General features: G+C 32.0%; 1 protein-coding gene across 4 annotated transcripts in view; it reads right to left on the reverse strand.

The window, feature by feature from the left end:
* The window catches only part of Zasp66 (PDZ_signaling and DUF4749 domain-containing protein Zasp66), a 67,422-nt gene that overhangs the window by 14,891 nt on the left and 32,006 nt on the right, over positions 1-20,525 (reverse strand). The gene's annotated exons all lie outside the window — the stretch shown is intronic.

Below are 20,525 nucleotides of genomic sequence, written 5' to 3' on the forward strand. Positions count from 1 at the left end.
CATTGCACCGCCAAATCCAAGGTCGATTACTCCCGGGTAGACTACAAAAGAGATGGATTGACAGCCAGGAATCGACATTGCAGGAGGCTAATCGCTTTTAAAAACAGGCCACCAGGTCTACATCTTAGTATAGAAAAAGAAGGATTATGAATCCATTTTGTTTTGTTGATATAGCCTAATGGTTAGGTTAGGTTAGGTCATAGCCTCATAACGTACGTAATAATGGTAATAATGGATTCATAGACAGCTTGAATGAAAAATATCTATATGGCTAGTTTAATAGTAAACGTAAAAATTAGCGTTGATATTAAATTTGAAGGTATCGTAGTCATACAGGAAAGTGACCAAGTGCATTTTTTTTACAAAAACGTGATTATTGACTATTTGATATCTTACTAGATTAATATTGCCCTGAAAACATCCCAAACCGATTTGAAACTTGGAAGTACCTATGTATAATATATTGACTTCTTAAAAATTATTAATTGCATTGATGTTTATTTTCTTGCCAAGCAAAAGTGACTTAAATGGCACTCCTGAATATTTTACGTTTTGTTATTTGGTCACTTTCTCCTGTACGACTACGATATGTTCTTTTAAAAATGTAGATAAGTAAACTAAGCAGATTAAATTATTGATATTTTTAAAATGTGTACTTTGAATAAAATGCCGAAATAGCATTTCTAAGGAGCGGTATTTGGCATACAGCCAGAGATAATAATATTATCCGTCAAGTTTTTATTACGCAACGTTTTGAGGTCACACTTTTAAATACCGCTAAAAATTGACAATTTTCGTAATGGAAAAATATAATGTAACTTTTTATGAGGGTTAATAATTATAAAAAAAAAAAAAACTATCTAACTAACCATCACGCCGCTTTCGAGCAGAGAGAATAGAACGCCACATCAATCTGTCTTTGGGAACAACCTTCGATTTTTCCACATGATTTAAAAAAAATGCACTTGGCAAAAATGCATTTTCTCCTGTATGAGGACGATATGTCGCTCACTCCTTTCAACAACGTCATTTATCAAAAATTGTCGATTTTCAGTTGTGCATGTTTTCGGAATGCCCAGAAAATGAACTATATCCCAGCAAAAGCGGCATATTTTTAACTTAATATTTACCCGCTACAGGGCAGAAAGTGTTGTTTTTGCTTTTTAAGAAAAGGTATTTTTTAATTATTTTTTTAAATGTACTAAATATTTTTTAAATGGAGAAAAAACATTCAGGTTACACCTAAAAAGATCTGCTGCACAGTAAAAGTTCAATAAGTGGCTTGATATTTGTTTTGTATTCATTTCATTATATTTTTAAACTTTAAAAACGATCTCCAGAAAAATCAAGTTTTTTGATATATGACGTTGTTGAAAGGAGTGAGAGATATGCAATTCCTGGTCTATGAAATTAGCGTCTGCAACTGGGCAGTAAAATGTACTGAATTTAATTATGTCTATTTTAAATTATCCTAAGTATAACTTGCGTCTCGTTAACGAATGTGGAGTGCGTACGTACTTAGCTGAATAAGTGTACTGTGTCTAGGTCATAGAAGATATTTAAGGTACACTTTGAGAAGAATAGGTATACAGTGTCTAGGTCAAATTTAAAATTAAATTTACCTTTCACAACATTATGACTGTGTTCCAATACTTGTTTACTTATCTGGGTTTTATTTATTATGTAAAATTAATCTTGCACACATCCAAATCAATAAAGCGTTTCTGCTAAACAATAGCTTTATATTATACATAGATGGCTGTTGTGAACTTATATGTACTGTGACATGAGACTGATTGTATATCTAGGAGTTCCAGAAATTTGAGTAGTGCGGTTGTCAAGTATGGGTGGAATGGTGAATCTTGCACGTGTGTCAAGTGATTATTTAACCAGCCTATGAAAGGTTCTTTTTCATCCATGTTGAGATGTCAATTCAATGCGCCTACTGAATGGAATAAGTGTACAGTTTCTAGGTCATTGAGAATATTAAAGGCAGTAAATGTATAGTGTCTAGCTCATAGATACAGTATCGAACAGATGAATTGAAACAAAACTTTTTTTTTCGTATGTTCAACACCCTCTAAAAAGTGTTTAGGGGGTGTTCCTCGTATTATGGACCAGCCCTGCTTCTTTTAGTGACTGAGATGATGAAAAGCGAGAAGTATCACCCAATTCTACTGGAAAATATACTACCAGAGATACAAAAACGAAGGTCAAATGGTAATGGAATATTTCAGTAGGATTTAACCCCCTGCCACGAATCCAAAAAAAATTATGAAAATTTTCATATAAAAACGATGAACTGTGTTGGACCGGTCAAGAATTTCGCCAGACATAAACCTAATTGAAAATCTATCGGCAATCTGTAAGAATCGGCTCTCCAAATTTGATTGCACTATGGCGGAAAAGCTCATTTTGTTCGTAATTTGGGTATGGTTTCGAGACGAAAAAATGGCAAAACCTTATATAATAGATGCCAAGAAGAGTAAAATCTTTGATTGAGCCCAAATGAGATCATATTAAATATTAATTTCTGATATAACTAATCAACAAAAGATTTTACAAAACTTTTTACGAAAATACAGCATAAAGTTTTATTTAAATTAATCTGTTCGATACTATATTATTGAATGGAATAAGTGTACAGTTTCTAGGTCATAGATAATATTAAAGGTACCTATTTTACGGAATAATTGTACAATGTCTAGGTCAGAGAGTATTAAAAGTGTCTAAAGCTAGAGTAATTATAAACATTACTTATGTCGAGATAAAGTCTTGACATTTAAACTGTCCGAATGTTTTTGTTGAGTACTTGCCAAAATGAACTTACGTAAAGAATGTGATTTACATAATTATTTGACAGTGACACTTTGAAGAAATACAAAAACACACTTTAGAAACAAAACATTCCTTATTATATAAAACGAAGGACTTGTGTCAAAACGGATTTGTTTTTAACCTTTTGCGGTCCTCCAATCTCAAAAAAATCTAGGTAGACAGTTACATTCCAATTAGAAAAAAAAATAATTTGTCCTCTGCTCCACATACTGTTGTAATAGATACGAGTGACAAAAATGTAAGCTTGGAATTTAAATAAATAATACTAATGACGAAAAAATGTCGAATAACATCCGACATGGGATCTAAGAGAAAAAATCGATGACGAATGAGATTCGACATTGGACCAGTAAGGGTTATACACTGTAAAACCTCTTTTTAACGAATTTCGGATATAACGTACAAAAAATCCGGTCAACTATAAAAAATAAATAAAAACGTCTGGTTAATATTATTACATTATTAAATTCAAGTGTAGCCGCATGTAAAAAAAATCAGCGGCCATGATAATCACGTCATACGTCTAGTACTAGAATTTGGGACATAATACCGTCCTGTTCGTAGACTGCACCTAGCCGGAACAATAACAACACTGCCAGAAATGAAGTTATCAGACTAACTTATAACATTTATGAATTTCATTAATTGATTCGGCAATCACTTTGTGGTAAAATCTTTCCATTTTTGATAAATGTTTTACTTAGTAAATACTTCTACAATAGTGGTATTTATTAAGTAAAACATTAATTGAAAAAAAAACAATTATGAACTTTTCGTCAGATAACGAAATTCAACTATATTTTTATATTTTTAGAGTTGGTTTTAAAAAAAAGCAATCTTCAAAAGTGCAAACAAAACTTTATTCTTTGATTAATTGATTTGGCAGTCACTTAGTGGTAAAATCTATCCATTTTTAATTTGAGTTTTATTTAAATAAAAATAACTTAAATAAATAAACAATTTGACAATGACCAAAGCCTCCCCTATTGTCTATGTTCCCACTGATAAGAAAAAAAAAAAAAAAAAAAAAAAGAAACAGCTCCTACCCCCTCTTCAACCCTCAACATCCCAAGGACCAAACTCTATAATTTAGAATTTGCTTCACATACGGTGTTTGAAAATGACGTGGAATGCATCGAAACACTTGTCACAGTAGATATTAAGAGATAGTGGTATTTACTAGGTAAAACTTAAATTTAAAAAAAAACTTGACTCAAAAGACCTTTCATCGATCTACATATGTCGAGATATCAATAAAAATATTATTATTATTTAAGTGTATGCAGAAATTCTATCTCATGCTATGCGGATTGCGGCAAAGTAGGCGTTTTAAAAGTTTAGTGCATTTTTATAAAATGAGAGTAATAAATAAAACACTAGATTTGTCAAACGTTATTTTTGGGCTATAATAAAATAATAGTGTAGAACTTGAGATATATGAGGAACTACTAATAATTAGGAACAAAAATGATGAAGCTACTCGTAGAATTTTCATACATTTCATATAACTGTTTCATTTTACGTTAATACTCATATGAAATCATACGGAAACAAAACGTTTTTGAATAATTACCAAAAATCATCATGTCTTTTTCTGCTATCCTGTTCCTTCAGACTTTAAATAAGTCAATTTTAGTAATGGGGAAAACAATTATCAATTGAAATATATAATAAACTCAATATAAAAGGCATACAAAAATAAAGGATAAGGGAAATATGCGAGACCGAAGTTGTATTTGTATGCATATGTAAGGAGAATAAAATCATCCAGACTCCCCCACATTGCACTGTATGGCCAAACCCAAGGTAGACATCGACATAACAGGAGGATCGCATCTCAATTCTTTTACAAAATAGGCCACAAGGCCTGCACCAAGCAGAAAAAAAATATTTGTATTTTTTTATTTACACAAATATTTCAATTTCACCCTATTTCTGTGAGCCTAAGCGGCTCATTATTAGAAATAGGTATTAAATTGTGGTAGAGTGGGTTCGAACCGAGAAACTCTGACTTAAGAGTCCGCGACACTAACCACGGGACCACAACCCGACACCCGAAAAATAATAATGAAGGCATAAACAGAAAAGCCTGGACTCCATATGCTCCATAAAGGAGGCGGATAAGGTACATATAATGATAACGAATCACATATATTTAAATACGTTTCATATTTTTATTTAATTAGCTAAATTTTCCCAGCAAAGACATAAAAATAAAAATAAAAATAGACGCGTTTGATGTTTTAATTTGTATATAAAATACGAAGCAGACACAATGAAATTATCGTTCTATCTCGAAGAAAGATTCGATCGTATTGTAGTTATAAACATATATCACGAGTTTAAATAAAAAATAAACACGATTTAAAAAAAAGAGAAATATTTGTGTTTTTATTATTTACAAAAATATTTCAATTTCATCCTTTTTCTGTGAGCCTAAGCGGCTCATTGTTAGAAATAGGTATCAAATTGTGGTAGAGTGGGCTCCTTGCTCTGGCTTAAGAGTCCCCGACACTAACCACGGGACCACAACCCGACTAATTACTAACTAACCATCAAACTAAGTTTTTCCAATATTTCTTTGCAAACAATTTCGCCTCTTTCACATTCATGCATCTCCTCATACATACCCACCGATTATTCCAACTCTGGACCTGACCAGTTTCAAGTTTTTTAAAATGTAAAAAGATAAAATTTAGTGTGTAAAATCACTAACATATATTTTCACAGCCTCTTCCCCATGGGAATCGAACCCGGGACCTCCAGCACGGTAGCTTAACACGCTAACCGTTACACGTGGTCAAAATTTAAATTGATATAAAATCAAAACAATCTATTAACGGACTTTGTCAAAATTACAGCTGAGTGTAATATGAGAATTGCTAGAAATAGATTAGATCCAAATTGACTGACTCGTAAAGCAGCGATATTGCGATTACACTATACGTAGTATGCGTTATACATATATGTAAAGGATGGCGCAAAATGAATCACCCTATCGAAAGATGTTATAATTTTTTCAAATGGCGTCGCACGTCAATCATATTTGAAATGTGTAAACTAGACAGCTGCTGTATGCAAATAAATTTAGAGTGGCGCAAAATTAATCATCCGATTTTGTTTTTGATTAACTTTTGTACTAAATGAAAAAACAATATTTCGACTGATGAAAATCTTTACTTGGACCTTACTAATTAATCGTATTTGAAATTTGTGAACTAGACAGCTGCAGTATACAAACAGATTGATAAAACGGGCACAAATTCGTATCAACACTGGCGGCGGCCACTTGACGGATATCATCTTTTCCACTTAACAAAAAAATGTTAAAGTCCAAATACAGACTTTCGTTACTAGAAATCATTTTTTTTAATTTGGAAAAAAAGCTATTAAAAAACAAAATTAGATAAATAATTTTGCAAGATTCTAAATTTGTTTACATATTACAGCTGTTTATGTAACAAATGTCGAATATAATTGACGTTTGCAAAAATTATGACATATTCTGATTGGGTGATTAATTTTGCGCCACCCTGTTCTAGGATTTGGCAGATTATCTCACTGGCGGCCTTCTAGAAGCATTGATAGACTTGGTCCGTCTTCGGTATTTGCGCAACGTTCCTACGCGGACCGCTCCTTTAATTTATATTGCAGAATGAAAAATGAGGCATTTCTAGAAGTTTCTTTTGAATTAATCAGAGAAAAATACACACATTTTCATAAATGCAATAATGCTTTGAAATATTTTTCAATATTATCCGAATAACATGTATTAATAGCAGGGTTACGCGTTGCGTCAGTGTTCTATTCTCGTGGTAACGTATAAATAAAACTTGAATGACGTACTGTGATAATCAAGTCAAAACTCAACTGCGAAAAGCTTATTTATTTTCTTTATAAATTTTCGATTTATCTATTTAAAAAAAATATTTACTTTTATAATTATGAATTTCTTATGATTTACACATACTGGTTAACTTAAAAAAGTAATATAACACTCTCTTTATCATTCATCGTTCACTTTGTGTAATACCACATTAAAAAAAAAACATTTTATCGAGACATCTTCAAATGATGTTAATGACGTTAATATTTACAACATTTTGAGTGTGTCCAAACACTTGTTCAAATAAATGTGAACATGTATTTGGACACACTCAAAATGTTGTAAATAAATTATCTGGTCAAATTATAAGCTAAAATGATAAAAATAAAAATTATATTTTCTGGCGTTTCTCATGTGTGTGATTATAATTTAGGATTCGGACCTCATATACTAATAAAAGCGTTTCTTCTAACCAATAGATGTCTCTCGTGAAGTTCTAGTGATTCAAGAACAATGTTTCTAAATTGGTTCTCTTTTACACATATATATATATATATATATATATATATATATATATATATATATATATATATATATATATATATATATATATATATATATATATATATATATATATATATGTATATATATATAGAACTTCCAAGAATTTGAGTAGTGTAATTGTCAATAATGGGTAGAATTGGTGAATGTTACACGTGTGTAAAGTGATCACTTAAACCAGCCTATGACGGTCGTCAGCCCCGTAAATACCCAGAGTTCCATTTTCTTCTTCATCTTTGATGAGATGTCAAAAAAATAATATTTTAATATTTGACTACATTTGACCATGTCATTAGATGTCTACATTTGACATGATGATGGAACGATTATTCCGAAACCAGTAGTCACGAATTAGTATTTATTAAAGTGGTATCACACAATGTGAACGATGAATGATAAGGAGAGAGTTAAGAATGCTTTTAATATACAAAATATGTTTAGCAGTTAACCGTATATTTGAATAATTCAAAGCATATAAAATTTTAATGTAATAAAGAAAACTCACTGGAAATTGAGAGAAAGCGTTTCTTAATACATAAACATTAAACTTAATTAATTAGGTGAATGTAGCTGGAAATATGAGCAGAGGAAGACCGAGGATAACTTGATGTGATTAAGTTTTTCAAATACTTGAATGTGGTCAGGTCAGGAGTCGAATAATCTGCGGATGTATAAGGAGATGCGTGAATTTATAAGAGAAAAAAATTGTTTGCAAAGACAGATTGTTGTGGCGTTCTATTCTCCCTGCCTACCCCTGCATGAAGTTAGTCAATTAGTTAGTTAGAAATTATATTATTTTTTATCTGAACTAGAGATACGTTTAAAATAATGATACAATCGAATTTTTCCTCGAGAGAGAGAGCTTTTATTTCATTATGGTTGCCTGGTATTTTGTATACAAATTATAACATCATGAGATGCACGAATGTGAAAGAGGCGAAGATCGTTTGTTAATACAATGTGTTGTGGCGTTCTTTTTCCTCTGCCCAACCCTGCGGAGAAGTGGCGTGAAGGTTAGAGTTATTAATCTATAAATAAATTAGTTATGCAATGTACTAGAAACTTGTCATAAAATTGAGATATAAATGTTTTAGTATAACGTCTTGCACATGAATATATTTCTAGACCAATATGTTGGTATTTTTATAATAGAATAGGTCGTATCATTCGGCCATGTCCTCTATGATTGCAAAGTAAATAGCTTAATAAACAAGTACAGTAGAAACCGGTTATAATACCTCTTTTATAAAGCGCATTCGGATATAACGCGGGTCTTGTTTTTGCCATTTTTGTTTTAAGACGAAATAATCTGTCGTGTCCTAACAGATAAGGTTGATGTCGAAAATGTAAACAAGGAATTGAAGTCGATGAAAATGTGGAATATGAAGATTCAGTTGAAGTTCCAGCATACTACAAAGTAGTGCAAGGGTTAGAGAATGCGATTGGATGGCTAGAGGCAAATAAGAAATAAAAATCGTTTTGGACTATTCGTTTATAGCGCGGTGATCATATAACGCGAGTCATATACGCCACCCGCAAATCTGTGTTATAACCCGAATCCCACTCTATTGAAAAATGTGATTTTAGCACAGAAAAATTCAAGTGAGGTAAATTGAACATTGCAAATATGTGTATGGTGAAAAATAACCAAATTAAATCAAAAGAATGTTTGTTTTTTCTCGCGGGCAGATATATTAAGGAATATTTTACGCTACAATCTACTTAATACGGTATAAGTCTGAATTATCGTCGGTTATAAAGCAAAATCGCGGTACAACTGACTTCCATTGTATTATCAAATGTGACCGAAGCACGGAAAACCAAGTAAAATTATAATATTATAAATAACATAATTATTTTATGATTTTTTTTTCTCGCGGGCAGATATTGAATATTCCTAAAATATTAAGAAACTGTTCAGGCAATATACCATTAATATATAGTACAAGCTTAGTTATCGTCGGATATAAAGCAAAAAAGCGTTATAACCGATTCCTACTGTATTGTAAAATGTGACCTTAGCACTGGAAAACTTCAGTATAATTCCATTATTGTAAAAAACATAATTAATTGAAGAAAATTTCTGATTTTTCTTTGCAGGAATATTAAGAAATATTTCAGGCAATATCCCACTAAATACTGTATAAACTTGAGTTAGCGTCGGTTTAAAAGCAAAATTATAACTGACTTCCACTCTTCTGTTAAATGTGACCAAAGTGAGATATTCAATATTGTAAATAAATTGATTTATTTAAGAAAAATTATGTTTTCTTTTTCTTTGCGGACAGATGTATTAAGGAATATTTAAGGCAATATCCCATGAAATACGGTACAAGCTTGAGTTGTGGTCTGTAGTTTGAAAACGAACCCAGAGACCGGCCGATTCTTCCTCCTTGGGATCGTGCTGTGTGATGTAGGTATAAGTATTTTCCCTGATGGTGAACATTTCCACTGATTGGAGTGATACTTAGTATTGCGACCCTAAAACTTCCCGTCTAAGGAACAGGAGAACAGGACACTGAGGAGAGACAACACTGGCGATTGCTATTGGAGACCGCTCGGGACAGACTGGCCCGCGGGCGCGTGCGATGCCAAATTATCCCCATACCATCATTTATGCTTTTACGCGAATTTTATTTTAAATTTGTGATTATAAAGCTCATCTGCGTGTAAGGTAAACTTGACATGGTTGCCCAGAAGCTGTAACTGTTGGATAGAGAATTCCGATCGCCTTTTTAATATATCAATATTTCTACAGAAATACAACAAAAACATCTTCTTACAATCAGATTGATAAGATATGTCCTCACAAATATATTTTTTATGAATATTTTTATAGAGATTTAACTTACATAGTTACCTTTAAACTTGGACTAATTACCGACAAAAAGTAACTGTTGGATTATGGAAATTCTTCAAACCCTTATCCACACCCCAATGGTGCATAGGGCACTGCATTATATAAACGCAGTGTTATCTATGGAAATACTTTTAAAAAACCTACATACTTATAAGGTAAACTTGATGTTATTGCTGGGAAACAGTGACTGTTAGATGGAGGATTCCGATAGTCTTTTTAATTTATCAATATTTCTATGGAAATCCAACTAAAAAATCTCCATGTAAGCATATTGATTTTTTATAGAGATTTTCGTAAAGATTTTTCGTACATACTTACTTTTAAACTTAGAATTAAACTTGCCAAGAAAAATTAACTGTTTGATTATCGAAAAAATTTGAAAAAAATCTGTATATAAGGTAAATTTCATGTAATTGCTGGGAAATAGTGACTATAAGGTCTTCGTTTGCCATAACTGATTTCAGTGCTCCATTCACTCTGTTTCCAGCATTCATTCACTCCCCTTTCTGTATCTTTATCCATCCCTATAAAACAAATTTCTCAAATATACGAGATCATCTGCCTGTTCCAAAATTTCTCCATTTGCTACTATTTTACACCCAGATCTACATTCATCTCTTAAAAAACCATTGCTTTGGATTATTAACATTCATCAGGAAACCATTTTCCTTGCACACATTATACACATTTCGCTCACTCCTTTTCAACAACGTCATATATCAAAATCGTCAATTTTCAGTTGTGCATGTTTTCGGAATACCAAGAAAATGTACTTTATCCCAGCAAAAGCGGCACATTTTTAACTTAAGATTTACCCGCTACAGGGCAGAAAGAGTTGTTTTTGCATTTTGAAGAAAAGGTATTGCTTAATTTTTTTTCAAATGGAGAAAAAACAGTCAGGTTTTACCTAAAAAGATCTGTTGCACAGTAAAAAAATCAATAAGTGGCTAGATATTTATTTTTAATACATTTCCTTATATTTTTGAACTTAAAAAACGATCTCCTGAAAAATCAAGTTTTTTGATAAATGACGTTGTTGAATTGAGCGATTTTTCATCAGTGTCTTTGTTTTTCATATTTGTAGAAATAAAAATTTATATAAATATCTGTGAGGTTTTTTTATTATTATTATTTTTTAATATTTTAATGGAGCAAACGCCTGTTAGGTCTTCACATATAGAGTATAAGGAAAATATTATGAATATAAAGCAATATAATGGAACGTAAGTACATGACACAATATAAAATACGTTGATAGAAGTAGAAGGGGGCGTTGAATCAAAACGTTTGAGAACATTAATATTTCATTTAATTTTCTAGAAGTACTATTTTTGACATTCTTAATTTATCTTTTGATGTTCTCTTTTAGAAATAAACTGTGACGTTTGAAGTTGACAAAGAAAAGTTCTGATAGATGTTTCCATAGATGTTTCAACTCCAGATGAGACATCTATCATTTCTTATATCAAAGAACGACTTGCCATTTGGCTGGCTTAAGCGATCACTTTATAAACTTGTGTAACGTTCACCATTGAGCCCATTATTGTACATCCATATTGCATTAATTTTTGTAACTCATATATAAACTATGCAATGGTCTTAGATCCCTTTCACATGTTAGTAGCAATTCAATAGATTTGAAAGTGTTATGTACTACGATGGTGAAAGATGACCATTAATAATTCGCTATTACTTTGACTTTGGTTGATTATAAATAATTTTTAGTAGGTAGCTCAGGTAAGTGAGTGACAGGTTTCTAAGGGAGACAAATCTAGAGTGAGCTTGACAGACTTTGCGGGTTTCTACACGATTGTGGCTGTGTTGTTGTCACCAATGTGACACCAATATACTCACATTCCTTACATGAAGTATGGTTGACTGTGACACCATCAGTTGGGAAATTTGTGAAGTATACATATAGCTTACTACATTTGAACAAGGGTCAAATTTATTCGAATTATTTCACATATATTTAATTTGATAGCCTGAAATAACATTTTATGAAAAACAGTATGGTCTTGGATCTCTTTCACATGCAGGTAGCATTTTCGATAGATTTGTTCTTGTAAAAAATGTTTTACGTAACAAAATTATATGTGAATTCATTAAAAATAGGTTTACGATTTTCTACAATATCTCTAGTCTAGATATATAATTACTTAGATCTATTCTGATGTGTGTGTGGATTACTAAAATAACTGTGAGAAAAACAAGAGAGTCTCATTTATTTAAGAAAGTAATTTTATTTACTTTTAAAGTCGTTAGAATAAAAATTTAATTTAATTGGTCGTCAATTACTATTCTGAACTGCTAAGCCTAAAAGTCGTATGTGGAAATTTGCCAATTTGACAATTATCGATATAAATTTACATATATCTTAGATATTTGATAGCCCGCCACTAAATTTTCTTTGAACCTAGGTAACATTCAAAGTAATTAAATTCTTTTGCTCAAAACACCTTTTTGGTATTAAGTTTTTCTTCGAAATAAATATATAGTTCTGAGTTATAGAAAGGTAAAGAGTTAAAAAATTATGAAAATATTTTTTCAACGTAAAAATATTCAAATAAAAACAAAAAATTGTACGTCAGGCTTCTCGTATATCGTATATTCGTGAGTACCCCTTTAAATTAAAAATATACTTGAAATATTTTTGGTTGTGTCCAAATCATTGTTCACAAATCGCTCACTCCTTTCAAGAACGTCATAAATAAAAAATCGACAATTTTCAGTTGTGCATGTTTTCAGAATGCCCTGAAAATGTACTATATCCCAGCAAAAGAGGATATTTTTAATTTAATATTTACCCGCTACAGGGGAGAAAATGTTGTTTTTGCATTTTGAAGAAAAGGTATTGTTTAACTATTTTTTTAAATATACAAAAAAAAAATTAAATGGAGAAAAAACCTTCACATTTTATCTAAAAAGATCTGTTGCACAGTAAAAAGTGTAATAAGTGGCTTGATATTTATTTTTAATAAATTGTATTATATTTTTAAACTTTAAAAACGTTCTCCTGAAAAATAAGTTTCTTGATTTATGACGTTCTTGAAAGGAGTGAGCGAAATGTCAATGTAAATTTAACAATCTGGTCAAATTATAAATTGCATTAAAATTAAAAAATTGTGTTTTTAGGTGTTTCCCAGTATGTAAAGTAATACGCTTTAAGGGATATTGCATACATGTAAATAAAAAAGTATTAGCTTAATGAAAATTACTCAATCACCCATAGATACTGGCGCGAACTCACACATGAAGCGACGTCAGAATTATATGATATATACGAGTATATATCGCTCACTCCTTTCAACAACGTCAAATATAAAAAAAACTTGATTTTTCAGGAGATCGTTTTTAAAATCTTAAAAACATAAAACAATGTATTAAAAATAAATATCAAGCCACTTATTGGCATTTTACTGTGCAGCAGAACTTTTTAGGTAAAACCTGAATGTTTTTTCTCCATTCGAAAAATATAGAGTATATTTAAAAAAATAACTAAACATTTTCTTCAAAATGCAAAAACAACACTTTTTGCCCTGTAGCGGGCAAATATTTAGTTGAAAATATGCCGCTTTTGCTGGGATATAGTACATTTTCTGGGCATTCCGAAGACCTGCACAACTGAAAATTATCGATTTTTGATATATGACGTTGTTGAAAGGAGTGAGCGATTTGAGTTCCAAAAATTTCAGTAGTTTAGTAAAATTATGAATATTATACGTGTTAAAAGTGTATCAGGGCCTAAAATCTGGTGGTCTTAAAAGTCTACGTAATCGGAGGGCATGTATGATCAGGTGTATGAATGTGAAGGAAGCTAGGAGTAAATGCCAGGACAGACGTTCGTACGGCGTTCTATTCTCTCTGCCTACCCAGAAATGGCGTGATGGTAGTAGTAGCAGTAGTAGTGTAGTAGTGATTCAGTTATTCTATCAGGAGCACATAACTATTAAGGAGCATAATGAATCACTATTGCGGTCTTGAAGCGCTTCGGTCACACAGTTTCCGGGTATGTTCCAGCTGGCTTGTTTCACCTCCAATTACGTTTTTATCTTCCGCTGTGCTCGTGATATCATCACCGAGGACGGATCATTGATCTGATTGATGATTTTCGTTTAAAAAATATATAAATAACTTCAAAATGTATCGAAAACAGAATTTTATAACAAAAATTTGGACACATTTAATTAAGTGTCTATTAATTGTAATCAACGATAATTGTAAAACAGGATGGCGCTAAATTAATCATTCTATTTAAAGACGTTATATTTTTTGTAAAAGGCGTCGTAAGTCACTCATATTTGTGAAGTGTCAATCACATTTGTGAATTGGGCAGCTGCAGTGTACAAACAAATTTAGGAAGGTGCAAAATGAATAATCCAATTTTGATTATGAATAACTTTTTTACTAAATAATAAAAAAAAAAAAAACATTTTGAATGATGGAAATCTTTACTTGGACCTTAACATTTTTCTGTCAAGTGGAAAAGATGACATCCGTCAAGTGGCTACCGCTAAAAATACAATAAAATAAAATTCAAATATGATTGACGTGCAACGCCATTTGCAAAAATTAAAACATCTTCAGTGTGATTAATTTTGTGCCAACCTGTAGTGAATGGAAAATACCCCTTTTTGTTTATATTTTTATATTACAAATATTTTTTTTAAATATTTCTCACCAAACTAAATAAATTTTGTATTGAATTGTTGGGTAATATACCCAAAATTAAACACGGTTATTGGATTGAATTCTACTTTTATTTACATATATACGATAATGTGTTTTGTCTTATTAAGACATTATCAAACACAGTGATAATGTTTTAATAAGAGGAAACGCGTCACATATTATCATATATATATGTAAATAAAGAAGAATTCAATCCAATATCCGTGTTTAATTTTGGATATAATATCCAACAATTCAATATGGAATTCTACCAACTGTCTGCTAACAACAAATACATTTTCTATATTTTTTGGAATCTGAGCCTACCATCCCCGCACCCGCAGCAGTTATAGAGTCCTGAGGGACTCTCTGTCAGCTGCACATAGAGGAAAATCTTCAAAATATTTCTGATGAAATAAATATTACTCTATTCAATTAATGAGGGGGGAGGAGGATGTACGGACAGAGGCCGACACTTCGTCCCCACCCCTCGGGATCCCCTCATTACCTCTTTTACTTTTAATAAAATAAAAACAATAAGAACACAAAAAAAAATAACAATGTTTCCAAAAAAAAACAGAATACAATTTAAGACGAACACAAACAATGACTTTTATACATTTTCTATTGGTAAATTACTAGTTAATATTGAATTAACTGATTTATTTGAATTTCTTCATTAAAACGATTTAAAATAAATCCTGATTATTAATTAAGCCGTTGATAAAAAAAGACGCATAAAACATTAATTATGTTTTTTTATTTTTTTTTAAATTAAATTAAACACTTGAATAATCCACTGAATTGAGTTTTATTTTGATATTACGACTAGTTTCGAAAACGACAATTGTTTTCATCTTCTGGTACAAATTAAAACTAACGAATAAAAATATATTTAGGTGTATATATAAGTTTATAAATATAGGTAGGGGGGTTAAGGAACAACATTTTTTGTAAAAGGAAACATTGATAATAATGGTGACGTATTTTGAAACAGTATGTTATTAATTATTGTATTATCTGAATTTAAATTTTTATGTATTTCTAAATTTTCTAAATTATTCATGACTTGACCTTTAAGTGTTTAATGTAATTAAAATAATCATGTCATTCCACAAAGTTAATGCCGAATCAATAAATAATATTAATTATCTTAATACGTTGCGCCAAATATCTTTCAAAAGACTAGTGTAATTAGGGGGTATTTCAAACAGTTTACAAAAACGCAAATTACTTTCATCTACATTCTCACAAACACAGATACCCGAAATAAATATTATTATTGAAGCTCGTAACGCCCACAAATACACAGTCTGTACATATTACGTTTTAGAAATATGCTCATTCTTCAATATTTTAAATAATCCACGTGCATCAGACCACTTTTAAGTTTATTAATATGAACACGACTAGTTTCGAGAACTACACATGTTCTCATCTACAGGTAAAAAATACAAACTGTATTTTGGTATATTAAAAGCATTGTTTACTTTGTGGTATGGTAATATAACACTCTCCTCATCATTCATCGTTCACTTTGTGTAATACCACATTAATAAACACTAATTCGTGACTACCGGTTTCAAAATAATCATTCCATCGTCAGGACAATAAAATTAAAATACTATGGTGTGAAATTTATACAAAAATAAAATTTTGACAGAGAGAAAGAAGACAAATGAATTAGAGTGGGAATAGTTTTAAAAGTGGACTTAAATTAAGTGAAGTTAAATTTAGTTGGTTATATAGGTATACGTCTTTACTGATTCCTTTACTTATTTCTAATTTACTAGATTATTTAAATATTATTATTGACATCTCATCAAAGATGAAGAAGAATATGGAAGTCTGGGCATTTACGTGTGACATTCACCAATTCTACCTATTATTGACGACCACACTACTCAAATTCTTGGAAGTTCTTTATATATGAACCAATTTAGAAACCTAACTAACTAACTAACTAACCATCACGCCGCTTCCCCGCAGGGGTAGGCAGAGAGAATCGAACGCCACATCACTCTGTCTTTGCAAACATTCTTTGCCTCTTCTACATTCATGCATCTCCTCATACATACCCGACGATTATTACGACTCCTGACCCGGCCGCTTTCAAGTATTTGACATACCTGATTGTGCCAAGTTTTCCTCGGTCGTCCTCTGCTTCGAAACCTTGTTCTTGAATAACTAGAACTTCACGAGAGATATCTATTGGTGAGATGTAAAGAAGCTTTTTATTAAGCAGAAACTCTTATATTATTATATTATCTTTGATGAGATGTCAAAAATAATATGAAAATGACTCCTGTAATTGGAGATAATTCAGATTTTGTGAACAAGTATTTGGACACACTCAAAATGTTGTAGATTATTTAAACAAAGACCAGTTTTATTTACATGTAAAATTTCTATACATGTTTATTTATTAAAATTATAGTCTTCAGAAAAGAGGAAATACAAACTGTATTTTAACCTTATTTATACCTATTTTAACCTATTTAGCCTACAGGTAAAACGACAAACTGTATTTTAACCTAATTTGTATCACGTATATTAAGAGAAAATATCATTCGAGTACCTAGTGGTTTTTTGTTTATTTATTTTATTATTAACGATTTCAATGATACGACGTTTGTATGTATGTACCGTAGAATGAAACGTTTACTTATTGGCCTTGAAAAAATACGTTTATTAGTACATATATATAACGTGGTAATATTTTTCTTTGTAATTGGGTGTAAATAATATGTAAAGTGGGTGTATGATAGTAAAATAAACAATGTGTTGCTTTGTAATTAAAGTTTATAGTTAAAGTTTATTCTTAATTTATCTTTATAATATTTTTCTATCTATCTATCTGATTCTGACAGTTCAGAATATTATATTTTTTCTTTCGGAAGTCTTTTGTTTTATTCTGTGCGACGCATGCGACATCTGGTGGTAGAACTGTTTTATGTAGGTACTATTTGTAAGTACTTAATAAAATGTATAGGTATACCTAGGTATTTTATTACATATATCTGAACTTGAAATGTTAAAATACAAACTGTATTGAAACCTAGTTTGTATCATGTATTTTAAGAAAGAATATCATTCGAGTAGGGATTAAATGTTTAGTTATTGTATTTATTATTAACAATTTTAGCAATACGCATGTACCATAGCTTAGATTGTTTTCTTTTTAGCCTTGAAGAAATACGTTTCATAATATATCTGAACTTGAAATGTGAAAACACCAACTGTTTTCTTTCTTAATATCTTCATCTTCTTCAAAAGCCTCATCCGTACCCGGTAGTGCGTAGGGCACTGCATCATATAAACGTAGTGTTATCTCGATCATTAACACATGAAGGAAAGGTGATGATTTTTCAGTTTCAGGTACTAGTCCAGGGTAGTATTGAATAAATATATGAGTGAAAAATCACTTTTATATATTTGACCCCTATGGGAATCAAACCCGGGACTTCCAGTACCGTAGTCGAACAGGCTGACCATTACACTACGTAGGTGGATTCTTAATATACATGATACAAACTAGGTTAAAAAAAACCTGTATGAAAGAATATATGTATTTCGAATATGCATGAAATGTTTAACGTTTATCATTATCATTATTATGGACGATTTTAGATATAATATATGCAACATAGTTTAAAACTTTTGCTTTGAAGAAATACGTTTCTTAATATCCCATACTTGACACTAACTAGATTAAAAACCTTTATCATGTATAATATATTAAGAAAGAATATCAACAAGGTGTTAAATATTTAGTTTACTGACGATTACAGTGATAACGTATGCATCATAATCTTAAAAGTTAACCTTGAAGAAATACGTTTCTTAATATATCTGAACTTGTGAGGGTACTAAGAATGCAGCTCGGTATCCTTGTGCAGATAAATATTATTCATTAATAATATTAGAGATGACATTATGGGCGAACACAAAGTATCTTGGCGATAATTGGGTCACGGCACGACTTGAAGCGAAGCCGCGCGATATTGACGCTGAGTTTTGCAACCGGGCTAAATATACCCGGCGTTACATACTCGTACTCCACCCACGACCGTTGGTTCCTATCCAAAAGACGGAATTCGCGAGAGCGAATATCGGGGATATTACTAGCCGGCAAGTATGTGGGCATATGGGCGAACTCTGCGCAGAGCGTCGCGACGCCTGTTTACGCGGGAAGATCGGCTATTATTAGCGCCGCTGTCAGTGCGAGAGAGTGACATTCATTCCGCTGAAAGAATCCATTGGGTTCTGAAAATCCACCGATGGAATGTGATTGAAAAAATCATACTAACTATCACAATCAGAACGCCGTTTGAAAACACTCTTCATCTCTTCTACTTCTTCTTCTTCTTCTTATGAGCCCTCTGACCTCTACTGATGGAAATAGGCCTCTTCCCCTTCTTTCCATTTCCTCCTGTTAGTATCTGCTTGCAGCCAGTTTTTACCCCCCACAGCGGCAATGTCGTCAGACCATCTCATCTCTCATCTACATACATTCATTAATCTCCTCGTGCATTATTTTTTTCTTTTTCAATGTTCGCTCCCTAGGTGAAGCATATGACCAACACGAGGCGTCTCCAAGTCACTCTCTCACGCGCCATCTCTTTGGTCAGTCCGGCATCCCGAAGTCCCGCTGAGTATGGTCGATGAATGGTCGTCAGCGGTCTTTCGGAATCTTTGGGGTTGGAAGAAGAGACATGAGGAGTTTAATGCTCTCTGTTGGCATTCTAAGGGCATGTCCCATGTCCACCTTCTCCTTTTCAGGACTTCTAGTATGAGGGGCTGTTGGGTCTTCCTCACATTCTCATTCCAGACGAAGTCATACCACTTTACGCCCAGTATTCGCCTCAGGCACCTATTTTCAAAACTTACCAGTTTCTTGCTGTGAGCTTTGGTGAGGTGCCACGATTCACACCATACAGCAGCACTGTTAGGATGCAGGCGTTAAAGTGACGACACTTGGTTTTTAGTTCAGTAAAGCAGTGAGTCCCAGACATTGCGCATTTTGTTGAATATATATCCTGCCATTTCAAGCCGTATGTTCATTTCATGCATACCCGCCGATTAATCCGACTTCTAACCTCACTACATTTGACATACTTGATCATGCGTTTTCTGGGCCTTTTCCACATTCGTGTATCTCTAAATACATACCCGCCGATCATTCCGATTCCTGACTTGACCACTTTCAAGTATTTGAAATACTTGATAACGCCAAGTTTTCTTTGGTCTTCCTCTGCTTCTATTTCCAACTACATTTGCCTCATAAATTTGTTTTGATTTCTTTTCTCAGTCATTCGTTCCACACGCCCAAACCATCTTAACAGACTTTTCTTAATTTTATTGATAATGCATATCTCAGCCAAGCATTCTTTCTTTATTTCATCATTCGAACGTCTATCGTACATTGTTTTTCCGCACTGTCTGAGATATCGTCTGAGAGGCTGCATTCACCATTAAAAGATGCCAACCGCTTTTCCGGATCTAATACAGAAGCATCTAGGCTTCCTGACAAAGCTCTCTTGCAAAGCAAATTATTTTATGAACTAAGCTGCAAAAATTATTAGAAAATGTGAAATGAGATTTTATCTTGATTTTAAATTATCATTGAACAAAAGAGATATCTATTAGGCTTTTTTGGTGTGTTTTTGTGTTTTGGATCTTGAAGTTCTTTGTACGTTACCATAAAGTGTGTTAATTGTGATCAGTGTGGTATGCTAGGATGTGCTTTCTCGTGTTATATAAGAGTAA

This window comes from Brachycentrus maculatus, unplaced genomic scaffold, assembly GCF_059751285.1.
Source record: "Brachycentrus maculatus isolate JH-2025_06_01 unplaced genomic scaffold, ASM5975128v1 h1tg000301l, whole genome shotgun sequence".
NCBI lineage: Eukaryota > Metazoa > Arthropoda > Insecta > Trichoptera > Brachycentridae > Brachycentrus > Brachycentrus maculatus.